The sequence below is a fragment of the Mus caroli genome, unplaced genomic scaffold (genome assembly GCF_978045245.1).
Source record: "Mus caroli unplaced genomic scaffold, Mus_caroli_1 scaffold_6, whole genome shotgun sequence".
NCBI lineage: Eukaryota > Metazoa > Chordata > Mammalia > Rodentia > Muridae > Mus > Mus caroli.
This window is the reverse complement of record NW_028227261.1, coordinates 50168531-50177927: the sequence shown is the minus strand read 5'-3', so window position 1 is coordinate 50177927 and position 9397 is coordinate 50168531. Positions and strand designations below refer to the sequence as shown.

The following is a 9397-nucleotide window of genomic DNA, read 5'->3' as shown; positions in this document are numbered from 1 at the left end:
CTTTGTCTACATGAGCAACTACTAAGACAATGAAAACATTTTATTACTTCTTAGGTCCAATAATCTCACCTTATATGTCTTCAGACTCCATGTGCTTTTCCATTACACTGCTATTATCCTTCGGCTCCATCCCTACTATGGACTTTCTACTTCATATAAATTGGATAAACCATAGCTGACTCTGAAGATTTTCTTTATTTTTTTTGTTCTTAATATTGTTTATTAGCACAAATGCAGAATAAGAAGTGTAAACCAATTGACTGAACAATTCCTATTCCACACTTACAGTTAACAGCTTAAGGTATTTCACTACAGGTTTCCACAAATTGTGATTCAACCCTTGAAGTAATTTGCATATAAGATAAAATACGTTAACTACATGGTGTCTTGTAGCCAGGTGTCCATTTTACATATACGAGGTAACAAACTCATCTTTGCTAACTTGTTAAATACCATTGTTTCCTTCTAAGAAGGAAAAACAAATTACATTTTTTTTGAACAAGAAAATAGGACTTTACATAAATGTCATGTACGTATACAAATTTAAGCTGATCAATGGAACACAAGTGTCTACACATGCTTTCTTTTCTGTTGTACTAAAAGTCAGCTAATCCTGCAAAGTTTCAGCTCTCAAAGTTCACTATTACCAGTTTGTCTACTGTAGCAAGATACCTTAAGTTACAACAAAATCCTGGGAAGTAAGACTGAATAATATCTGTTATAGAAATACCCTACTCTTTACCAACTCCCACCCACACCCTTTCAAAATCATAAGCAGCTCTCTTTTGTGACAGACAAATCATGTAAGAACTGAAAACCCAGTTTATGTAGCGTATCTCTTGGTCCACTGTCTGGACATTCTGTCGTGTTCTGCTCTGTTGGTCATGTACTGAGTGGCAATACTTCCCACCAAAGGGTCAGCAGGATTGCAGTCTGTAAGGAGTGAGCAGATAGAAAGGAGGACTTTAGAGATGGTTAGTGCTGGGCTCCAGTTGTCTTTCAATATGTCCAAGCAAATAACTCCTTGGCTATTAATATTACAGTGATAAATTCTTGTACGAAATGTAACCCTTGGAGGCTTGAAGGGATACTCTAGTGTAAAAGTAACGCCAAGGAAGAATCCTCCACCTTCATACACAGACCCTGGAGGACCCAGAATGGTTGATCTCCACTCATAGATGTTGTCGCCCTTGGGACCAGCACTGCAGTTTGGCGGAGGGTTGAAAGTGATGTCTGTCTTATTGATGGTGTCTTTTGCCTTGCAGAAGCTTTGCAGTTTCATGAGGTCCCACTTGTCAATTCTCGATCTTACAGCACAAGCCATTGCTGTTCTATTCAAGAATTTTTCCCCTGTGCCCATATCTTCTAGGCTTTTCCCCACTTTCTCCTCTATAAGTTTCAGTGTCTCTGGTTTTATGTGAAGTTCCTTGATCCACTTAGACTTGACCTTAGTACAAGGAGATAGGAATGGATCGATTAGCATTCTTCTACATGTTAACAACCAGTTGTGCCAGCACCATTTGTTGAAAATGCTGTCTTTCTTCCACTGGATGGTTTTAGCTCCCTTGTCAAAGATCAAGTGACCGTAGGTGTGTGGGTTCATTTCTGGGTCTTCAATTCTATTCCATTGGTCTACTTGTCTGTCGCTATACCAGTACCATGCAGTTTTTATCACAATTGCTCTGTAGTAAAGCATGAAACTCAAGAAGAATGAAGACCAAAGTGTGGACAATATGCCCCTTCTTAGAATTGGGAACAAAACACCCATGGAAGGAGTTACAGAGACAAAGTTTCAAACTGTGATGAAAGGATGGACCATCTAGAGACTGCCATATCCAGGGATCCATACCATAATCAGCTTCCAAACGCTGACACCATTGCATACACTAGCAAGATTTTGCTGAAAGGACTCAAATATAGCTGTCTCTTGTGAGACTATGCCGGGGCCTAGCAAACACAGAAGTGGATGCTCACAGTCAGCTATTGGATGGATCACAGGGCTTCCAATGGAGAAGCTAAATAAAGTACCCAAGGAGCTAAAGGGATCTGCAACCCTATAGTTGGAACAACATGATGAACTAACCAGTACCCCGGAGCTCTTGTCTCTAGCTGCATGTGTATCGAAAGATGGCCTAGTCAGCCATCACTGCAAAGAGAGGCCCATTGGACTTGCAAACTTTATATGCCCCAATATAGGGGAATGCCAGGGCCAAAAGAATGGGAATGGGTGGGTAGGGAAGTGGGGGGGGGTATGGGGGACTTTTGGGATAGCATTGGAAATGTAATTGAGGAAAATATGTAATAAAAAATATTAAAAATTAAAAAATAAAAATAAAAAAAACATTAAAAAAAAAGAAAGAAAGTGATGTCTGCCAGCTCCTTCTGGATCCTCTTGGTGCTGGTGGACAGGAGCTTTGAATTTTTGCTCATGCTGACTTTACTTTTCTTCTTCTTGGGAGTGCTGCCTTCTTTCTCGGTCTGCTGATTGGAGGACAAAGATGGCCCTCAAATCATCATCCGACATAGCGAACCCCCCACCCCCACCCCGAGAAAAGCTTCTCTCTTTGTGTCTGGCTGCTGCAGCGACTGGGCCTGGCCACTCGTGTCTCTCTCTGGGAGAGAAGCGGAAGTGCAGCAACAGCAACTATTAACCAGGCAATCTCTGAAGACTTTTTAATAACAACCCTTTTCAGAAGTCTTTCTGGCTTCTCTTTTGCAGCTTGTCTCTGGGCTCCCAAATACCCTACATAAGCTTCAGATGGTGAATTTATCTAACAGTGTGGAGAGACTTCGCACTGATCTATGTTCTTCATTTTGTAGGAATAGGTAATTCATGTTGTTATTTCTACATATAGAGCATTGGTTGATGCATATTGCACATCATTTAACATTTGACAAATGGGCATAGTCATGAATCCCATGGTTCAGTTTATGAAAAGCAAACTCCTTCCCGCTCTCTCCCTAGAATGTGTCTGCACCCGTACCAACCTCCAATACTTCTTCCGGTTAGAGCCTTAATGAAGGGCTTCAGTGGATGAAATGTGTGCTTCCAGAGGCTGTCTCCATATTTCTTTTGTTCTAGATTTGGTTCTGCAGACTTTGAGAACTTGAAGAATCAGCTTTCAGATCTCTCAGCTTGACTTTCCGCATTGAAACCACTGAAAGTGAGCGAACTTACCATGCAGAGCTGTTGTGAGAGTTAAATGCTACAGCTTCCAGATTAAGCACAGTTGCATGGGAAGTTGTTAACTGAGTCTTGTTCCCAAAGAAGGGCATGATTACTTGGAGCTGCTCAAATCTGAAGAACATGAAGATATCATTTCATAAAGAGTCCATGAGACATATAGGTGATTTTAGAAAAGTAGAGTGGATTGTGGCACAATGGGGATAGGTCAAAATGTTTCACCTCCTTTTCCTTCCCTCTGGGGATGTCTATACACATCTGACTTAAATGATTGGGCAAAATTAATTTGTTGGTTTTGCCCTGCAGACATATGTCTCTGTCTTTGTGAGTCCGGGGTTGCTTGGGTGCAAGATCAACAGAATTAGCCTCTACCCCAGGCATAGCTGGAGAGTAAGTGTGCATGTGGAATGGGATCTGGGTGTGAGTGACAGCAACTCCAGTGTCATATGGAAAGATTTCAGTTGAACTAAAACCAAAGGGAAGCTTGAGAGAGAGCCACCTCTGGGCTTAGAGGCAAGTGCTATGCTTCCTACATAAACAGCAACAAAAGGGAACAAAAGTGAATGTCTGGGTCCCTTTCTCATTAAAAGGGAGAAGATGTACAAGCACACATCGAGGGCAATAAGCACCAAACTAGAAATGCAGGCTCCCTTGCATGGGTTGGGGTTGAGTGTGTCTCCACCATGCGGATTCTGTACATACTCTTGCTGTTTCCATATATCTACCACAAGGCCCTGGCAAGTGCTCATATGGATGTGGGCACTTGATCTTAAACTTTTAGACCAGTAGTCCTCAACCTTCCTAATGCTATGACCCTTTAATACATTTCCCCATGCTGCAGTGACCCCAACCATAAAATTATTTCATAACTGTAATTTCGCTGCATAATCTCAATGTAAATATTTGTGTTTTCCAGTGGTCTTAGGCAACTTAGGTCATTTGACACCTAAAGGGGTTGTGACAGGCTGAGAACCACCACTTTTGATCCTCAAACTGTGAGTAAAGTAAATCTTTTTGTTACATCAACCCAGCCTCTAATACTTTATGACAGCAGCAGAAACCAAACTAAGGTAGTCTACAGTCTTTTTTTTTTTTTTTTAATCTGTGGAAATAGTTATTCATTATCTTTTATCCCCATGCTCACTCTGCTGGTTAGGTAGGGAAGGAACTATTATATAGCTAAGAAAAGAAGTATCAGTGCCTAGAGATGTTGCATAAGTCTGTTAATGATCACCAACTAAGAAGTTGGAGCTATGGGACTTGATCCCTTGTCTTTAGTTAAAAGTCTTCTTTGGAAGGCCAAGGCTGTTTCTGTCTTCCATGCCTGTGCTTTTATTATTGTCTATGTCTGAAACAACCTTATAGATAAGAATAAGTTGACAGCACTTTAGCTACAGTGAAGGAGATAATGAGCTGGACAAAAGTAAGCGAGAGTTGACGTGAGGATAGCGAAGATGAAATTTGTCCCAATCAGGGATGCTACTGCCATGATAAAACATTATGACCAAGAGCAGCTTGGGGAGGAAAGGGTTTATTTGGCTTACACTTTCATCACTGTTCCTCATCAAAGGTAATCAGGACAGGAACCTGTAGGAAGGAGCTGATGCAGAGGCCATGGAGGGGTGCTGCTTCCTGGCTTGCTCATTATGGCTTGCTCAGCCTGCTTTCTTATAGAGCCTAAGACCACTAACTAGAAGTGACACCACTCACAATGGGCTGGGTCCTCCCACATCAATTACTAATGGAGAAAATGCCCAACAGGTTTGCTTGCAGTCAGATCATGGAGACAATTCTTTTGAATTGAGGTTCCCTCTTCTTAGATGACTTTAGCTTGTGTCAAGTTGACATGAAAACCAGCCGGCACAAGATCCAATTACTGACGGGAGAGTAACCAAGCTAGTTATCCCTCCCAGCTTCCGTGTGCTCAGGCTTCTCTCTGTACTCTCAGAGTCCCTTCTGCTCTGTAATTAAGCATCATTAACCTGAAAGTGGCATACATTCTTTGAACTTGGAGCCCAGCTGGGAAAAGAGAAGGGAGATAAACTCTGACCCAGAGAGGACCTTTCAATTCACAGAATCCCAAAGCATCACAGCCAGGGAACTTGAGGTCAGCTCTCTGCACCCACAGCAAAAAACCCCATCTCACCTCTCCCTCCATGCCAAATAGGGGAGATACAATGACTAGGAAAAGAAGAAATTCCAAGTCTGAGAATCCAGAACATGGTGCCTGATGACCACTGTGTGGAGGAGGCTGGGCAGGCTTTGTGAGGGACTCCTATATAGACACACTAGACTAGTGTTGCTTCTGGCACCAAGGACCCAAGGTAACTGACCTGTAGGGTTAACTAGGTGTCTTTCTGTTGTTGTTTTTGAGACAGAGTTTCTCTGTAGAGCTCTGGTTGTCCTGGAAAACTCTCTGGACTCCAGGATTGCCTTAAATTCACAGATCTACCAGCCTCTACCTCCTGAGTTCTGGGATTAAAGTCGTGTACTACCACCACCTGGTCAGCTAGGTTTCTCAACAGAACTCCAGCCAACATGTGGAGAAGAAAACAATTCAGCTCAAAATTTAACCAGTAAAAGCTTTATCAGTCATGACCAACGAGTGAAAAAATGGGCCAAACCAGTTTCTGACATCTTTGGAGCTGAGGGCCAGTGGGTAGAGCAGAAGTTGAGCCCACTCCAGTGTCGCCTGATTTTCAGTTGACATTTTGCCTCTGTCCCTGTCTTGAGAGGGCATTTGGCATGTTGGTCTCCTCTCAGCTCCTTTTTCCTTGTCTACGATTTGGGAAATGTTCGTGTCCACTCTCAGAGAAGTTCCTGAAACGGTAGCTTCACAAACAAGCATGCCACAAAACAGACCGGACACGCATTCCAACTTCTTGCCCATTCCCAGACAGTAACAGAGTGTCCAATTATTGAAAATTGAACTCTTATACAGCATAAAGAATATATATAAAAACACCATAAAACTGTATATGATTGTTCACAGCTTTTTAAAAGAAAAGCCAAGGGGAGACCAAAGGTCGACATTTCCCAGTCACTGTTTGGTGCAATTTGAAACAAGCCCCGGGAATCTGTGGCCTGTTAGTCTGGCTCAAGGGGTCACCTCGCTAAAAACCAAGCTAGTTATTCTTCCCAGCTTCCCAGAGTTCAGGCTTTGCTCTGTTCCCTGGCAGCTCCTGCCCCCCACTCCCAGCCCCTGTCAGCATGACTGATGAATTCAATATCCCCATCTCTCTAGCTGACAGCTTAGCAAGCTGACTCCAATCTGCAGGACCCCCTGGTTGCCTGGCTCAGGCTTCCCCAATGAGAGGCCAAAGCTGCTGTGGACAGACAGACAGGTCTGCAGAGGCTGGTAAATAAGAACTCCCCAGAGCCTCTGCTAAGGGTCGATCTGACCAGACTGCCATTCACCTTGTCAGGCTGTGTGTGGGATTCGTCAAGAGCCAGCCTGTCTTCCCCTCACTCTCGTCAGTGTGCCAGGAAGGATCTGCCTTTAAACCTGATTGCGCTGAAGGCACTAGAGGCCTACCGGTTCATGACTCCTCACTCTGAGACAACCTGATCTTCCAGAAGCCTTTAGGTTCTGATTCAGGGGAGTGAGAAAGGTTACTTGGTACCACAGTGGGACAGAGGTTCACTGGTTTATAGACTCATTCTACAACTATTTATTCAGGCTGCGGTTTCACTGTGGAGATGAATTGAGGAGAGGTTCTTTGGGCACGAGCCTTGTTGCTCCTTCATCTTGAAATGGGATCCAGGAATTCTGCCGCACAATCTGTTCATATCCATGGACGGTTGAATGAGTCCAGCCCTTCACATGCACCACTGGGCTGCCCTGTGTGGGTATTTCTACAGATTCTAGAAGCTACCCTAAAAAAGGAACCGAACCCCAGTGTGTATCAAAGCCCATATCAGCAGACCCTAGTGCGTTTCCTCTCTCCATACCCTTTAGTTTTATATTGAATTTAATTTGAAAACAAACCACCACAACTGGTAGGACAAAGGAAGACACAGCTGTTTATGGAAACTTCTCTGAATAATGTAAAACGCTCTGCTGTAAGAGAACAGCATTGTTCCTGAGCCTCTGGGCTTGCAGTGGGTTAGGTTCAGGGGACAATGGAGCATTTGGTGACTGACCTCTCCTCCAAGTTCAGGAAACCTCTCAGATTTCAGCCATCCAGGCTGCCCAGGAGCCGGGGCACTGAGAACGAATTCCTTATGTGCTTCTGCTGGACTGAGGCTCCAGAGCTCCACAGAGAGATGGGGTTAACCTGGGCACTGTTTCGGAGCTTTAGACTAATGGGCTCCATCCAGCCTGGAGAAAATGTTTGTTTCTTATATCTATTTGAAGATAAACTTCCTTTCCTAAGGTCCCCTACCAAAGGAAGAGGAAAGCCTCCTGTGTTCGGGGTCATTTCTCTTGCACTGCTTCACTGCTAGCTGCAGAGCTTGAGATATTCAGCTCCAGAACCCACAGGGATGAAATGTGCAGAGACAGGATGAAATGGCAGGAAGTGTATTGAGCAGGGAGCATTATTCTGGGCCAAAGTCCCATCTCCTCGGTGACTTCCTGTATCATGTCAAGCATGTTTCTCCAACTATAAAATTGAGAGGAGGAAGTGTTTTCATCTTTGCAGAGCTGCTACACAGATCCAGGAGAACACTTTCATACATGCAGTACCTGCTAGAAACCTGAGATACAGTGAAGAGTGACATGGCGGACATGCGAATGAAGCCTACGTTCCTAGTGGGAGGGATTGGCATCTCCCAGCCTGGACAGAGAAAGCTGCCTAAAGAATTATGAGCAATAGCATTAGAAAGGAATTGAGGGTACAGCTAGGGCATGGGGTTGCAAGTGTCACTTCCAGTGACTTGAAGGGTGAGTCATAAGTGGAACGCTGAAGGGAAGGGAAGGCAAAGGAATTCTGGTTGAGTAAACCAGCATTCATGAAGCTCCAAGTACAGATAGGGAGATAGGGGTAGGAGACCGCATGCCTTCTTTATCGTGGGTAGTCTCTGCTCAAGTCTAGAATGTTCATTAAGAAAGCCTTCACGGGGCCTACAGAGATGGCTCAGTGGTCAAGAGCACATGCTGCTCTTGCAGAGAACCCACGTTCACTCCTCAGCACCCAGGTGGCAGCCCCAAACCATCCAGTCCCAGGCCATCCAACATCCTCTCTGGTCTCCAAGGAAATGATGCACACTTGTGATACACAGGAAGGCAAAGCATTCATACACCTAAAATAAAAACAAATGAAGTTTTGTTTGTTTCCTGAGAGAGCTTTTTCGGACTTGCTGGAGTGTCACTAGTAGGCGAGGAATTCTGTTGTCTCACTTGTCTGGCTGTTATATTTAAGCTAAGAGGAACACTAGTCTGAAGGGGAGAATTGGGATAAATTCTAGGTTTGTGGAACAGATAAAGGAACTTGAGTTTTCTTTTCTTTTTTCTTTTTTCTTCATCAAAAGTCCAAGTGCATTAGGCACCAATTAAACCGGCAAATCACTGTTAATATTACTAGTTAACATTTGTTTAAGAGTTCTTTGTGCTTGAATTACAGGAAGTGCTTGTTACTGTGGTGACCTTGTTTTATATATGAAGAAGCTGAACCTTAGAGAGGTGAAGAGTGTTCCAGGGACAAAGACATCGAGTGGTAGAGGGTTAAATTGAAGCCAGGCCTCATTCCAAAGACCAGGGACTTCACCACGCTGACAACGCCAGTGTGAATGAATCCTCTTCAGGAGCTGTTGCTTCTCTCAACACTTAGCTGACGTTGGTACATGCTTTTTGAGGCAGCTGATGTGAACTGAAGCCTTCCTAGTGGCATCTCCTTGCTTCACTCCATGGTACAGCAGAACTGGGTGTCTGAAGGAACACAAACACCATAGCTTAGCCATCCCCTGTGGCCCTGGCTCCACCGGCTGTGACCTGAACCAAGACACACCACTTTGCTTCCTGATTTTCAGTTTTCAGCAGAAAAGGACTTGCCTTTGACCAGGGGTGTATCTAAAACCATCCAGACAGAACAGGCCTATGAGCTAGAAAATACCCACAAAAATAACAGCATTGAAACACATGGCTTGGTATGAGCTAGGGTATATAGCTCAGGGGAGTAGGTTCTTAGCATGCCCAAGACCCTGGGTTCCATCCTTAGCACCCAAAACAAATAAATATTTATTAAATTACTCTGTTAATTAATTTGTTGAGTT

The 9397-nt window shown here is 43.9% G+C and overlaps 1 pseudogene; it reads right to left on the bottom strand.

Moving 5' to 3' along the window:
• Nucleotides 1-815: 815 nt before the first annotated feature.
• LOC110293690 (ubiquitin-conjugating enzyme E2 E1-like) lies at nucleotides 816-2524 on the bottom strand (annotated as a pseudogene).
• Nucleotides 2525-9397: the final 6873 nt, after the last annotated feature.